The sequence below is a fragment of the Arvicanthis niloticus genome, chromosome 15 (genome assembly GCF_011762505.2).
Source record: "Arvicanthis niloticus isolate mArvNil1 chromosome 15, mArvNil1.pat.X, whole genome shotgun sequence".
NCBI lineage: Eukaryota > Metazoa > Chordata > Mammalia > Rodentia > Muridae > Arvicanthis > Arvicanthis niloticus.
Window position 1 is genome coordinate 6,065,346 of NC_047672.1, and position 17,155 is coordinate 6,082,500.

Here is a 17,155-nt window from a genome sequence, read left to right on the forward strand (position 1 = left end):
ATAGACAAAAATATTCTAATGGAACCAGCAATACCACAGCTGTCACTATCCTAACATCTCACAAAATAAACTCTGAAGATGTAGAGACATTTCATTGTAATCAAAAACAGTTGACCAAGAAGATATTACCATCATAAACAAATACTTATAAAGTCACAGTCACAATAATAGGTGATTTCAATACTCAAAAGGATGTATATCTTAGGCCCATAAACTTCTGTAAATTAAAAGCATACAAATTTGGAAGGAGGAAGTCAAGATATCACTATTTACAGATGATATGATAGTATACATAAGCGGCCCCATAAATCCTACCAGAGAACTCATACAGCTAATAAACAACTTCAGCAAAGTGACTGGATATAAAATTAACTCTAACAAATCAGTAGCCTTCTTCTACTCAAAGGATAAATGGACTGAGAAAAAATTAGGGAAACTGTAAGGCCTGCCAGAAAGGAAGAAACTCCCTCTCAACCCTCTGGAATTCACGGCCACCCCAATAACTGCAAGACACCAAACTTGATGCAATTAACAAGAGGTATATTTGATTTCAATGTGTTGAGGTTGCACTTCTAGCCTGTCCTACACAGAGGCAAACAATGAAGTATGACCCCCACTTAGAGAAGAGATAGAGCTTTTGAAGGAAGAACCGCAACCCCGGGAGATGAGGGGGGAAATCATGATTAAGTATCTATAGAAAGCACCTGTCCAGTGTTCAGCTTCCGTGACAGGTTCAAGGAATGGCCATGGGGAAATATCAAACCCTATCTAATTTATCTTGTGGTTAGTTCAGTTCCTGGTATCCAGGGTGCTCGGGCACGCTGACCTGAACTCCCAGCTCTGAACTCTTATCTTATTTATTTTGTCTTGTGGATAGCTAGTTTCCTAGGACTCAGAGCACAGAACAAGCAGATCTGTACTCTTGACTCCATCTGTGGAAGGTTTAAAAATTTTTAACTCTTTCAAAACAACACCCATTACAATAGTCACAAACAATATAAAATATCTTCGTGTGACTCCAACCAAACAAGTGAAAGATTTGTGTGACAAGAACTTCAAGGCCTTGAAGGAAGAAATTGAAGATCTCAGAAGATGGAAAGATCTTTCATACTAATGGCTTGGAAAGGTTAATATAGTAAAAACGGCCATCTTACCCAAATATTCAATACAATCTCTATCAAAGTTCCAACTCAATTCTTTGTAGAGTTGGAAAGAGCAATTCTTGAATTCATTTGGCATAATAAAAAACCCAGGATAGTGAAAACTATTCTAAACAATAAAAGAACTTCTGGGGGATCATCATCCCTGACCTCTAGCTGTACTACAGAGTATTAGTAATAAAAACCACATGGTATTGGTGCAGAGACAAGCAGGTAGATCAATGGAATAAAAGTGAAGACCCAGAAATGAACCTGCACACCTATGGTCACTTGATCTTTCACAAAGATTCTAAAACCATCTGGGAGGGGTGTGTGTGAAGCATTTTCAACAAATGGTGCTAGTTCAACTGGAGGTCAGCATTTAAAAGAAGAATGCAAATTGATCTATTCTTATCTCCTTGTACAAAGCTCAAATCCAAGTGGATCAAGGACCTCCACATAAAACCAGATATGCTGAATCTAATAGACAAAATACTAGGGAAGAGCCTCGAACATATGGGTATAGGGAATATTTCCTGAACAGAACACCAATGGCTCATGCTCTAAGATCAACAATTGACAAACGGGACCTCATAAAATTGAAAAGTTTCTGTAGGGCAAAGGACACTCTCGATAGGACAAAAAGGCAACCCCAAAATTGGGAAAAGATCTTTACCAACCTCACATAATAGAGGGCTAAAATCCAAATCATAGAAAGAACTCAAGAAGTTAGACTTCAGAGAACTGAATAAATAACCCCATTAAAAAACTGGGGTATATAGCTAAAAAAGAGAGAATTCTCAACTGAGGAATCTCAAATGGCTGAGAAGCCCTTAAAGAAATGTTTGACATTCTTAGTCATCAGGGAAATGCAAATCAAAAGGACCCTGAGGTTCCATCTCAGACCAATAATAATGACTAAGATAAAAAATGCAGGTGACAACAGATGCTGGCAAAGATGTGGAAAAAGAGGAACACTCCTTCATTGCTGGTGAGATTGCAAGCTGCTAAAATCACTTTGGAAATCATCTGGCTGTTATTGAGAAAATTGGAAATAGTTATACCTGAAGACCCACCTGTACCACTCCTGGGCATATACCCAAAAGATTCTCCAACATATAAAAAGGACACATTCTCCACTATGTTCATTGCAGCCATATAATAGCCAAAAGCTGGAAAAAAAGTTAGATGTTCCTCAACAGAGGAATGGTACCAAAAATGTGGTACATTTACAAAATGGAGTACTAGTCAGCTATTAAAAACAATGACTTCATGAAATTCGCAGGCAAATGGATGGAACTAGAAAATATTTTCTTGAGTGAGGTAACCTAGAAACAAAAGAACACACATGGTTTATATTTACTGATAAGTGGTTATTAGCCCCAAAGCTAACAATGCCCATGATACAACCAACAGACCATATGGAGCTCAGGAGGAAGGAAGACCAGAGTGTGGATGCTTAAGTCCTACATTGAGGAGTAAACAGCATGATGGCAGGAGGTGGAGGGTAGGGCGTACCTGGGAGGGAGAGAGGAGGGAAGGAAATAAGGGGGCAGTATCATGTACTGAAGGGGAAGGCAGAGAGGTACAGAGGGTCAGGAAATTGAATAAAAATATGAAGCAGTGGGTGATGAGGAGCTGGTGGTAGCCACTTCAGGGTCTCAGACATCAGGGAAGTGAGAGGCTCCCAGGACCCAAAGGGGATGACGTTAGCTGAGATGCACACAGTGAAGGGAAGATAGAACATGTAGAAACCATCTCCAGTAGATAGGCAAGGCCTCTAGTTGAGGAATGGGACCAGCTACACATCTCAGAGTTTTTAAGCCAGAAATGTTCTTGTCCAAAGGAAAGATGGACAAAAAAATGGAGCATAGACTGAAGGAAGGGCCATCTAGGGTCCACCCCACCTTGAGAATCATTCTGCCTGCAGACACTAAACCCTGACACTGTTGCTGTTGCCAAGAGCTGCTAGCAGACAGGAACCTGGTGTGGCTGTTCCTTGGGAGGTTCTGCCAGCAACTGACCAATGTATATATGGATACTTGGAGCCAACCATCAGACTGAGCTTGGGGAACATAGTGGGGAGATGGCAGAATGACTAGAGGAGTGGAGGTGGGTTGTAACCCCAATAGGAAGAACAATGTTAGCTGGCCATACCACCCAGTGCTCCCAGGGAAGAGGAGGAAGGGTTTCAATAGTCCTCTCCTGAGGTCTTGCAACCCCAGCTAGCACAATAGTAACTCTCTAGTCCCCCACAGCGCCGGGCCTGAGACCTATCTCTCCCTTCTCCCGGGCAATTATAGAAGTCCTGTTGAGCAAGCCAACAACGTGCCTCTACATCCCCGGAGCCAAACTTCTCCCATGGGGAAAATCGCTTGGGAATGGTCAGCTGAAGTTTCTGGGGATCAGACTCAGGGATATCCCATTGTTTGAGGCCAGCTGCCAGCTGGCAGACATCTGGTGTAAGTGAGGGCCACCAAGTCCATGGTGGTTCTATCTTAGATATTGACCAAACAACCTCCCCCGTTTGAGAGGATATTTGCCAAGTCAGTTTTTGGGGGGGGGGCATAAGGGTTGTCACCCTTTGCTGGAAGGATGCCTGTGACATAGACACAGCTTAAGAGGATCCATAGTCTTTTCCAGTCTCCACTCATCTTTGGAGGGTTCAGGAGCTTGCTTCACATGGGACGCATGGATCCAGGCGGAGATCCCTTGAACCTTTATTGCTGTGGGTGTGGTCAGAAGCACCTGGTATGGTCCTTTCCAATGGGGCTCTAGATTTCCTGTCCAGTGCTGTCTGACCAGGACTGCGTCTCCCACTTGAAACTGGTGTGGCACGCTGAGGTCTCCAGGACGATAAGCCTCTTTTAGCTGTTCCCACACTTCACTTCGGACGACCTCTAAGGTCTTCATGCAGGTGAGCAGGGATCGAGAAAGAATAGCATCAGGATTAAAAACTCCACCCACCTCCGTCAAAAGTGGCGGTTCCCCACATAAAATCTCATAGGGGGTCAGCTTGAACCACCCAGGGGTGTTCCGTATGTGAAACAAGGCAAAAGTAAGGAGGACTGTCCAGTCTCCCCCACCAGGTCTCTAAGGCCAATTTGGTCAAGGTCTCTTTTAAAGTTCTATTCATTCTCTCTACCTGTCCTGAACTCTGAGGTCTATATGTACAATGTAATTTCCAATTAATCCCCCGTTGAGTGGCCAGTCCCTGACTTACCTGGGCAACAAAGTCAGGTCAATTGTCAGACCCGATTACCTTTGGAATCCCACATCTTGGGAAGATTTCTTCTAGGATCTTCTTGGCTACTATATTAGCAGTCTCTGGGTAGGAAATGCTTCTACCCATCCTGAAAAGGTATCTATAAAAACTAGCAAATATTTGTTACCTTATTTGGCTGGTTTAATTTTAATAAAGTCCACTTCCCAATAGGCCCCTGGTCTATCTCCTCTGAGCCATTTTCCATTTTCCATGGAAGGTATAGCATTAGTTAGGGTGCAAGCTTCACACCTCCCAACTATTTCTGAGGCTAGGTCACCAAGTCCAATAATGTAATAATCAGAAGTTCGTACCAGATCTCTTAGGTTTTTTGCTCCCAAGTGAGTTAGTAGATGTAGGTTGGTAAGATATTGGCAGGCCTCTCTATGGGGAAGCACCTGCTTTCCTCCTTCAGCCTCAACCACTCCATAGGGGGTTTCACAGGTTAGTCCCACCCATTCCATAGCTTGATAATCTTCAGGTGTGTATCTAAAACTAGTTTCTCTGATATCATAATAGTTTTTAGACTGAAAAGAAGTCAAAATCATTGTCCCCTGAGCCGCCCTTTTGGCCTCTAAGTCAGCCATGTGATTCCCTTTGGCTACAGCATCTTGAATCTTCTGATGCCTAGGGCAATGGATGATTGCTACTTTCTTGGGTAGATGGATAGCCTCAAGGAGGTTCAATATCTCTTCTTTATTCTTAATACCTTTTCCTACAGAAGTCAACAGTCCTCTTTGTCTATACACTGCCCCATGTACATGGGCAGTGCAAAAGCGTACCTGCTATCAGTATAAATATCGATAGACCTTCCTTCTGCCATCTTTAAGGCTTGTGTCAACACAAGTTCAGCTTTCTGGGCAGAAGTTCCTTCTGGCAGGCTGCCAGCACAAATCACTTGCTTCCCACCCACCACTGCAGCTCCTGCCATCCGCTTACCTTAGACCTCGAAGCTGCTTCCATCAGTATACCAGTTCGGATTTCCTGGCCAGGGATGGCCCTTTAGGTCACTTCTGGGACCTGTCTCCTCTGCCAGGATGTCAAGGCAGCAGTGGACTGGGGCTAAATCATTGGCCTCAGGTAGTAGGGTAGCAGGATTCAGGATGGCCGGTGGTGGTGGGAGTATCACCCTCTCAGTCAATAATAGGCTCTGGTAGTGTGTAATTCTAGCATTAGTCATCCAGTGGTCAGGGGGCTGTCGGATAATGCTTTCAAGAGAGTAGGGGGCCACAACAGTTATCTGCTGTCCCAGCGTCAATTTGTCAGCATCTTTGACAAGTAGAGCCACAGCAGCAATGGTCTTCAGGCAAGTAGGCCACTGGCTGGCGACACAATCCAGTTTTTTTGACAAATAAGCCACCGGTCTCTTCCATGGTCCTAGAGTTTGAGTAAGGACCTCTATGGCAACCTCTGCTCTCTCATCTACATATAGAGTAAAAGGATTAGTCAAATCAGGCAGGGGCCAGGGCTGGTGCTGTTACTAGGGCCTTTTTGATGTCTTCAAAGGCCTTCTGATGGTCAGGGGACCATCACCCCTTCTTTCATAAGGGGGTACAAGGGAGCTGTTAAGGTGACAAACCCAGGAATCCAAAGTCTACAAAAGCCGCTGGTGCCCAGAAACTCCCTCAACTGGCACGCAGTGGTTGGGACTAAGATTTAGGTGAGTCTTTTTCCTAGCTTCCGTTAACCACCACTTCCCATCTTGCAGAGTACAGGGCATTTAGGAATAACCAGGAAGAAATGGAACACTCCTCCTTTTCCCAGGTCAACCATTCGTGATGTGGTCCAAGGATATTGCTTTTGCCCAGTTGCCCCCACAACTATGGTCTTTTTGTCTTTCACTTTTCGCAATGATCATTTCATGACTGAATACTCTGCTCCGGTATCTACCAAAAAGTCTATATAGGGGTCCCCTCCACATTTAGTGTTACCCTAGGCTCAGAGAGGGGTCTGAGCCCCGTCCACTCTAATCATCTTCCTCAAGAGTCAGGACCTTAGAGGTCCTGCCTTTCTTCTTTGGGCAGTCTTGAGCCCAGTGTCCTTTTTCTTTACAGTAGGCACATTGATCTTTTTCCAACAGATGTCTCTGCATCTGTCCCCTCCCATTCGGTCTTGGTCTTCTGTTGTCCAGGTTCCCTGTCTGTCTTGGCTCTGTCCTTTCTTTCTCTCTATCCCCTACAACTGCGGTCAGTATTCTAGTCAAGGTTTTTCTCTTGCTTGCAGTCCCACCTATCTTCTCTTTCTTCTCTTTCTCTCTTCTCTCTTTCTTGCTTCTCTTCCTCAGTTTCTCTTTTGTGATACACTTTCTCTACCTCTCTGACAAGATCCTGCAAAGTATAGTCCTGCAATCCCTCTATATGCTGTAGTTTCTTCTTAATGTCAGGAGCTGACTGCTTTATAAAGGCTATAGCCACAGAAGCCTGTTGTCCCTCAGAGGTTGGGTCAAAAGAAGTATAGCACCTGTAGACTTCCATCAACCTCTTAAGGAACACAGATGGTGGCTCAATGGATCCCTGAAGAACTTCTCTTACCTTAGCTAAATTAGTGGGGTGCCATGCTGCCCCTCAGAGACCTGCCACCAGGGCCTGGTGGTAGACCATCAACTGCTCCCTACCTGCAGCTGTATTGAAGTCCCAGTCTGGTCAATTGAGGGGAAACCCAGCATTAATCTCATTAGGGAGGTTGGTTGGTGTTCCATGTGGCCCAGGAACATTCTTCTGAGCCTCTAACAAAATCCCCTCCCTTTCTCCAGTGGTAAACAAAACCTGTAAAAGCTGCTGACAATCATCCCAGGTGGGCTGGTGAGAAAACATCAAGGACTCTACCAGTCCTGTCAGACTGGCAGGGTTATCTGAAAAGGAAGGGTGATTAGTCTTCCAATTATATAGATCAGCAGAGGAAAAGGGCCAATATTGTAATGGCTGCAGGGCATCTGGGTCCTCAGCCGGAGGTCTGTAGGCACACAGCGGCAAAGCCACAGTCTGATCAGGCCTTTCCGGGCTCTGCCCTCTTTGATCCAAGTTCCTGTCACTGGCCCGCCTCCTTCCGCTCCCTGTGGTGCCAGAGCCCGCAGCTTATTCCCTCTTGGTTGAGGGGGTTGGGGATAAGGGGGAGGTAAAGGGCTCAGCCATTTTTTTGGGGGGGTGTCTCTCAATCTCTGGATAGATCTTTGGAAGGGCCAAGGGCTTAGTCTCAAGCAATGTTTTTGGTTTCAGCTTGTGCTCCGATTCTCGGAAGGCCAAGACTCAGGAGCTTGGCTTTCATCCCCAAATCCATGGTTTTACCCATGGCAGGGGTCCTGGACCAGTTCCTGCCATACAGTGATGTAGGGTGAGACCCTGGTACTTCCTGAAAAATAATAGCTTTCACCTCAAAAATAATGGTCAAATCAAAGGTGCCTTCCAGCGGCCAGCCAACATCAAAAGTCGGCCATTTGAAAGCACAAAAAGTCTGCCACGGTCCCTTCTTTATTTTAACTAACAAGTTGTGGTCCCTAGTTCTTACTTCAGTCCAGTGGTCCAGAGTCAAGCTCAAGGGGGTTGTCACGGTCTGTCCCATCGTCACAAGTAGCACAAAACACAGACAGAACAAACACACAAAAAGACTAACAAAGACTGGTCTCAATTACGAGTGCCAACACCACTCCAGAAAGACAGATGGCTGGGAATTTACCAAGGTCCTCCACTCTACTAGGACCACCATGTCTTCCTCAGCCTCCGAATGGGAATCACCCAGGCGTCCCTGGGGTCCCTCATCTCCTGAGATGTCTTCCAGGGCTACAGCCAGTGATTCCCCAGCATGTCTGCAGATCATGCCTCACAAAATAAACACAGCTGCAAACCAAAAGTGCACTTTTCAGAAACTGAATAGCCAGATAAACAAATGGGTACACAGTGACAGAACAAAGCAAGTGAAATCTTACCTCCAAGTGGGTTTGAAGAGCTCCATACTCGGGAGACCCTTCCTCAAGCCTCAGGACATTGCGGCCACCCAAAGATCACAAGAAACCATACCTGGATGCAATCAGCAGAGGTTTATTAGGGAAAGAGTTGGCAGCCAGCGGTCTGACCAGGTACTTGCGTTGGAGTCAAGGTCCGACCTCCTCGGCCAGTCCTTGGAGGGTTTTAAAGGGAAAAACCACAAACCAGGGGAGTGGGAAGGGGGGTGAGGGGTTGTCAAAGATACAAAACATGAAAACAGTGGAACAATTCAGAGGTACTCACTCTAAATGATTAGTGTCATGTGGAAATCGCCCTGCATTCTTCTCAAAAATGTGGTTTTTACCATGCCATTGTGCCCTATCCTGCCATTTCAGATTACTATCTTTACTTTTTCCGGCTATAGGGCTATAGCCCCACCTAGGTGGTAGCATCTTTATCTGTAATCAGGAATGTCTTCCTGCCTTGGGCGAAGCTTGAGGAATGTAATCCAGCAAGTGTCCTTCACCTGGAATGTGAAGGCCTGAAATCTTATTTTCAGTTCCGAGTTCTGTAAGGCGAAAAATCTACACATATTTCATAAAATGGCCTTTATAATTTTTCACTCTACAGGTTCTTGGAGATTAGGGTGGTCTGAAATCTCTTGAACTCCAGAAGTCACATACTGACAATAACTCTCTGCAGCTGGCAAAATCATGTCCCTGCTAGAGCACAAGGCAAATTATAGACAGCTGCTTTGGACACTCTGAACCATCCCCAAGTCCCCAAACCTGAGATTAAAACAAACATTATTTTCATCTTATTGTGATTTTATTCAAGAAACCAGAATTCTCACTATGTGTTGAGATCTCAGTGGGTTTTTCTGTGGGATTTTCTGTGGCAGTTTATAAATTAAGAATGTTGAGATCAGTGTAGAACATAGAAGCATGCTTGTGACTTTTCAACAGTAGCTTTATAGTTTATCAGGACTATTTGTTAATTTTTTATTTTAAATCATTTCTTATTTATTTACATTGCAAATGCTTTCCCCCACCCAGTTCCCCTTCAAAGAGTTTCTGCCTCTATCCATCTACCCTTCTCTTCTTAGAGGGTGGAACCCCCATCCCCCTTAATGCCCCCTTAATGCCTGGCACATCAAGTCTCTTCCCAGTTAGGAGTATCCTCTCCCACTGAGGACAGACGAGGGAATCCTATGTGCCAGTGAAAGACCCCCAAGAAGGGAGACCCTCACCCAAGTCTCGGGAAGTCATGACCACCCAATAACTCACAAGACACCAATCTAGATGCAAACAGCAAGAGGTTTTAATCTGGGAATCAGCTGGCTGATGGTCAACTCATAACTCACACAGGAGCAGAGGAATTGACCAAAGACCCTGGGGAGAGGAGGGCTTTTTAAAGGGAAAAACCACAAACTAGGGGGATGAGGAGGTAGCCAAGGGCATGTATCATAAAAATAGTGGAAAGTCCCAGCCCATAATTCAGTCAGTCATATGGGAAACACCCTGTACACACATTTTTCTCAAGAATGCAATCTTGCTCAACTATTCATCTTGTGGTCAGCTAGTTCCTGGAACCACCCAGCTGACTTGCATCTTTCTTTGTGGTCAGCTAGTTCCTGGAACCAGCTGGCATACATTCTTGGCTCAGCTTTAGGGGACATAGAGAAAACTTTCTATACCTTTTAAAGAATTTTCAAAACTTTTCAGTTCTACTAGACTCTTGTCTGCAAATACAATAGAGTATTATTAAAAGTATCAGGGGTTGGTGTTTATGCAGGGTATGAATCTCAAGTTGGACTTCTTATTGTTTGGCCATTTCTTTAGTATATGCTGCATCTTTGTCCCTGTATTGCTTTTAGACTGGATTTTGTGCTAAAAGTGTTGTGAGTGGGTTGTCCTTATCCCATGACTGAGGTGTATTTTTTCTTTCTTCATGTCCTCACTGTTAGGCATCTCAGCAAAGGTCACCCACATTGACTCTTGAAAGCCTTTCCAACCCTACAGGTCTCCTGTGCTTTCAAGAGATTCCTCCAACCTCAACCCCTCCAGAGAGCTACAGATTTCCATTCTTTCTTTCATCCCTCTGGCACACTCCAGTGTCTTTCTGCAAATACCTGATCCTGACCCCACATTTCCCTTTTCATCCCTGCTCCCATGCAGTTCCCTTTCTCCCTCGGCCTCCTATGATTACTTTACTTGACCTTCAAGCATTCTCACTTGGACCTTCCTTCTTGTTTAACTTCTTTGGATCTCTGAGTTTATGATGGTTATCCTCTACTTTACAATTAATATCAATTTATCAGTGAGCACATACCATACATACCATTTTGGATCTGGATTACCTCACTCAGGATATTTTCTAGTTTCATCTATTTGCCTGAAAAATTCACGATGTTCTTCCTTGTTTTTAATAGTTAAGAACTATTCCATTGTGAACCATATTTTCTGTATCCATTCTTCAGTTGATGGATATCTGGGTTGCTTTCAGTTTATGGCAATTATGCATAAAGCTGACATGAGCATATTAGAGTGTGTGTCCTTTTGGTAAGATAGAGTTTATTTTGGCTATATGCCCAGGAGCTGTATAACTGGGTATTCAGCAAGAACTATTCCCAATTTTCTGAAAACCTGCCAGATTGATTTCCTGAATGAATGTACTAATTTGCAGTCTCACCAGTCATGGAGGAGTGTTTCTTTCCATTCTCCATATCCTCACTAGCATGTACTGTACTATCCCTTAAGTTTTGAACTTAAACATTCTGACTGTCATAAGATGGAATTTCAGGGTCATTTTGATTTGCATTTCCCTGATGACTAAGGGTATCAAACATTTCTTTAAATGATTCCTGGCTATTTGAGATTGCTTTGTTGTAGCTGCCTGAAGCCATGGACCAACTGGGTTCTCCTGAAAGGTGGGGCTGGAAATGAAGAAAAGTATGGAGGGTGAGAAAAGATGAAGCCAAGACAAAGTATTCTGATCAAAGCTCAAAGTTTAATTTTCAGCTCTCAATTTAAAGGGAAAGCTCTACAAAACCCCTTCTTGTTTCAGCCAGAAATGGGTGGGGGAACCCATCCTTTGTCACAGCCAGAGATGTATCAAGGCAAGCTCAGCAGGCAGTTATTCTTCTAAGTTCCTGTAGCAGGCTATAGCAGGCTGTAGTGGAGCCAAGGTGGGTAGCTCTACCTAGGTCCTATTATTTGGTCTATTGTGGTAAACAATGTCTTTCAGGCCTGTTCAAGGCTGGGGGGAGGGCACACTCTGTTAAGACTTCTCTGATTAGCTCTGTACTTTTTTTTTTTTTAATTATTTGGTGCCCAACTCCTTGAGTTCTTTATAAATTTTGGATATTAGCACTCAGTCACATGTAAGGTTAGTGAAGATAATTTCTCAACTGGTAGGCTGCCATTTGTAGGATTGACACTGTCCTTTGACTTAAAGAAAGTTTTCAGTTTTATGAGGTCCCATTTATCAATCGTTTATCTTAGAGACTGAGCAACTGGTATTCTGTTGAGGAAGTCTCTGTACCAAAGCATTCTAGTTTCCTCTTTCCTCTTTCCTCACCACGAGCTTTAGTGTATCCATTTTAATGTTGACATCCTGGAACCATTTTGGCTTGAGTGTTTGTGCAGGATGATGAATATGGATCTATTTGTATTCTTCTACATGCAGACATTCAGGTAGACTAGAACCATTTGTTGAACATGCTGTCTTTTTTTCCACTGTATGTTTTTCAGCTTCCTTGACAAAAAAATCAAGTGCCCTTATGCACATGTATTTATTTTATAGAGTGAAAAATTATAAAGACCATTTTATGAAATATATGTAGACTTTTTCTTTGCTCTTAGACCTGAGCAGAAAAAGTGCAGGTTCCAGAATGTGGAACTGAAAATAAGATTTCAGGCCTTCACTGCCCTGGGACAAATTCAGGGTGGAGGACATTATCCCTGAATCAGAGGACACTTGCTAGATTACATTTCTTAAGCCTCAGGGAGTAGACCCCACCTGTGGGTGGGAAAAGCCCAAAGCAGGAAGACACATTCCTGACCATAAAAAGATACAATTCATTTAGATGTGGCTGTGACTGAAGAAAGTGAGAAATATTTAAGCTGAAATAGTTGGAAATGACAGGGTAGGGCACAGTGACATGGTAAAACTACATTTTTTGAGAAGAATGAGTGTGCAGAGTGATTTTCACACGACTCTAATCATTTAGGGTGAGTACCTCTGAAACGTTCCACTATTTTTTTATGTTTTGTATCCTTGACAACCCCTCACCCCCCTTCCCACTCCCCTGGTTTGTGGTTTCTCCCTTTAAAACCCTCCTCAGACTGGCTGGCGGGGTCAAACTCTACTCCTGTGTGAGTGTGCAGTTTGGCTGCTGGCTGCCAGCTTTCTTCCCTAATAAACCTCTGCTGATTGCATCCAGGTATGGTTTCTTGTGATTTTTGGGTTGTTGTGATTTCCTGAGACTTGAGGAAGGGTCTCCCGAGTTTGGGGGTTCTTCAGTTTCTGGTTCTTCCAGTCAATTCCATTGATCAACATGTCTCTTTCTATATTAAGACCATGCAGTTTTATGACTATTGCTTTGTATTATGGCTTGAGATCAGGGATGGTGATCCCTCCCTATGGTCTTTTATGACTCAGGATTGCTTTAGCTTTCCTGGGTTTTTGTTTTTTGATATTAAGTTGAGAATTGCTCTTTCAAGCTATGTAAAAACTTGTGTTGGAATTTTGGTGGTAATTGCACTGAACCCATAGACTGCTTTTTGTAAGATGAGCATTTTCATTATGTTAGCCCTATTAATCCATGAACATGAGAGATCATTCAACCTTCTTCATTTTTTTCTTCAGAATCTTTAAAAAACTTTTATTGTTTTTAAAAATTTGTTTGCATTTCCAATGTTATTCCTTTTCCTGGTTTTCTCCAAACAAACATCCTATCCCCTCCCCTACCCACTGCTTCTAAGAGGGTGCTCCCCCCAAACACCCACTCCCAACTTACTGCCCTAGCATTCCCCTACTGTGGGGCATTGATCTTCCATAGGACCAAGGGTCTCCCCTCCATTGATGCCAGATAAGGTAATCTTCTGCTACATATGCAGCTGGAGCCATGGGTCCTTCCATGTGTACTCTGGGGTTGATGGTTTAGTCCTTGAGATCTCTGGTGGGGAGCTCTGTTTGGTTAATATTGTTTTTCCTATGGGATTACAAACCCTTCAGCTCCTTCAGTCCTTTACTAACTCCTCCACTGGGGTTCCTGTGCTCAGTCTGATGATTGGCTGAAAGCATCTACATCTGTATTGTTCAGGCTCTGGCAGAGTCTCTCAGGAGATAGCTATATCAGGTTCTTGTCAGCAAACATTTCTTGACATCAACAATAATGTCTGGGTTTGGTGTCTGCATATGAGATGGATCCCCAGGTGGGGAAGTCTCTGGATGACTTTTCCTTCAGTTTCTGCTCCACTCTTTGTCACTGTATTTCCTTTATACAGTAGCAATTCTGGGTTAATATTTTAGAGGTGGGTGTGTGGTCCCATCCTTCGACTGGGGGCCATGCCTAGTCTCTGGATATAGTTTCTAAAGGTTATCTCTCCCCTTTGTTGGCTATTTCAGCAAATCACATCTGCAATGGGTCCTGTGAGCCTCTTGCGTTCCTGGCTTCTGGAATATTCTGGTGGCTATTCCTAGTTCCCTATTCCCATTGCTATATACCTCTGTTCAGTTTCCTGACTCTCTGTACATTTCCCCATCTCCTACCACACCTAGTCCTGACCTCTGTTTTCTCTCCCCCTTCTCTCTCACTCCCAAGTCCCTCCCTCCCTCTATGTCTGGTGATTATTTTCTTCCCCCTTCTAAGTAGGACTGAAGCATCCATACTTTGGTTTTCCTTCTTCTTGTGCTTCCTATGGTCTGTGAGTTCTATCTTGGGTATTCAGAGCTTTTTTTTTTTTTTTTTTTTTTTTTTTTTTTTTTTTTGTAATATCTGCTTATCAGTGAGTATATGCCATATGTGTTCTTTTGTGACTGAGTTACCTCATTCAGCATGACATATTTTTGTCCTACAGATCTTTTATGTGTTTAGTTAGAGGTACATCAAGTACCATATTATTCGTGGTCACTTTGAAAGTTGTTGCTTCTTCCCTGATTTCTTTCTCAGCCTGGTTATCATTTATATAAAGGAGAGCTAGTAATTTCTTTGAGTTAATTTTATATCCAGCCATGTTGCTGAAGTTGTTTATCACATGTAGGAGTGCTCTGGTAGTATGGGTTACTTATGTATATTATAGAGTCATCTGCAAATGGTGAGATCTTGAATTCTTCCTTTCCAATTTGAATTCTCTTGATTTCCTTTTGCTGTCTTACCTCTCTAGCTATAACTTCATGTATTATGTTAATTAGAATAGGAATACAGTAGGCAGACCTGTCATTTAATGGATATTAGTGGGATTTTAAAAAAAGTTTCTCTTAATTTATTTTATGTAGGTTCTTGGTTAGCTGTGTATTGCTTTAATTATGTTTAGTTATGTCCCTGGAATTTCTAATCTTTCCAAGACTTTTAAAATGAAAGAGTGCTAGATTTTATTGAATGATTTTTAGCATCTAATGGGATGATCATGGGAATTTTTTGAAATCTGTTTATATTGTAGAGTGAAAAATTATAAAGACCACTTTGTGAAAAATATGCATGCAGGCTTTTTCTTTGCCCTTAGACCTGAGCAGAAAGAGTGCAAGTTCCAGAGCGCGGAACTGAAAATAAAATTTCAGGCCTTTACTGCCCTGGGACACATTCCGGGTGGAGGACATTATCCCTGAATCAGAGGACACTTGCTGGATTACATTCCTCAAAATTTATAAAGAACTCAAGAAGTCAGACACCAACAACCCACATAACTGAAATAAAAATAGGGTACAGATCTAAACAGGATTCTCAATAGAGGAACCTTGAATGGCTGAGAAGCACTTAAAGAAATGTTCAAAGTCCTTACCCATTAGGGAAATGCAAATCAAAACAATGTTGAGGTTCCATCTTACACTGATCAGAATAGCAAAGATCAAAATGTCAAGTGATAACACATGCTGGCTATGATGTGAAACAAGGGAAAACCCCTACATTGCTGGTTGGAGTACATGCTTGTACAACCCCATTGGATATCAATTTGCTGGTTTTTCAGAAAACTGGGAATAGTCCTACCTCAAGACCCAACTATACCATTTCTGGGTGTATACCCAAAAGATACTCCAACATCCCACAAAGACAGTTAGTCAACTATGTTTATACAAGCTTTATGCATAATAGCTAGAAACTGAAAACAATTTACATGTTCCTCAACTAAAGAATGGATAAAGAAAATGTGTTACATGTAAACAACGGAATACTATTCAGTTATAATAAAAGAAACACATCATGAATTTTATAGGAAAATGGATGAATCTTGAGAATATCATTCTGAGTGAGGTAACTCAGTCACAAAAGACCATGCATGCTATGTATTCACTTATAAGTAGATATTAGCTATAAAATACAGGATACCCATGCTACACTCCAGAGATTCAAGGATACTGGAGAGAAAGGAGGGTACAAGCAAGAATGATTGAGCCTCATATAGAAGGGGGAATGGAAAGTCATGTAAGGCAGATGAAGAAAGGAACTGGGTGAGAGAGGGGATCAGGAGGGGGTTGGGGTTCCCAAGGTCAGGTGTGATGAGGGGGAAGAATGATAGTCAGATGGCCATAAGAATGAATGGAAACCTGCAACCGATGGAGGCAGGAAGAGGTAGGGGTCACATCCAGAAAGAGATGGAGACCTGGGATACAGAAGGCACCAAAGAATTAATGGGAGTGTCCTTAATAGTGACTCACAGCATTGAAGATATGGAAACCTGGGAGGCTGGCACCTCTGGCCAGGTAGGAACCCCAGTAGGGCCATAGGGACACCAATCCACCCACAAAATTTTAACCCCCTCCCAAATTATCTCATCTATAAGAAATTCAGGGATGAGGGATGTAGTAGAGACTGAGGGAACAGCTAGCTAATAACTAGCCCAACCCATCCCATGGGCAAGCACCAATCCTTGACACTATTAGTGATACTCTGTTATGCTTGGAACAGAAGTGTAGCATGGTTTGTCTGTGAGAGGCTCCACCCAGCTCCTGACTCAGACAGATGTAGACACCCACATCCAAACTGTGGATGGAACTTCGAGACACTTATGAAAGAATAGATAAAATATTGTGCCCCAATAAGGATAGGAACTCCACAGGAAGACCAAAAGAGCAACTAACCTGGACCATTGGGTCTTTTGAAGATTGAACTGCTGACTAAAGAACATACATAGACTGGATCTAGGACTTCCCACACATATGTAACAGAGATGCAGTTTGGTCTTCATGTGGGTCCTGAACAACTGGAGCTGCTGTTATCCTGTCAGGGGTAACCTTACTTATACAGTGAAGACCTAAAATCAGCAATAGGCCTAAAGTCAGCCATACATGCTTGCTAACATAAAGTCTTTGTGTCTGTGAAAAACACTGAAGAGATGGTTATATGATCTTGTAAACAAGTAGCCTTGGTGTAAATTTACAAGCCTGGATAATAGTCATAGACCTTGTGGATAGGAAACCTTGGTGGATAGTACCAGCTTAGATAAGAAACAAGTGAATCATAGACAGAGTCATAGTGGCCTATTCTCTGAACCTTCACCCAGCTAATACACTGATCTGGAAGATATCTGTACTCCCCCTGAGAACACCTACACTCCTCCATAATTCTGTTCCCCACAACCTGCCTTTTGTGTTTATAACTCCTGTGTGAAAAA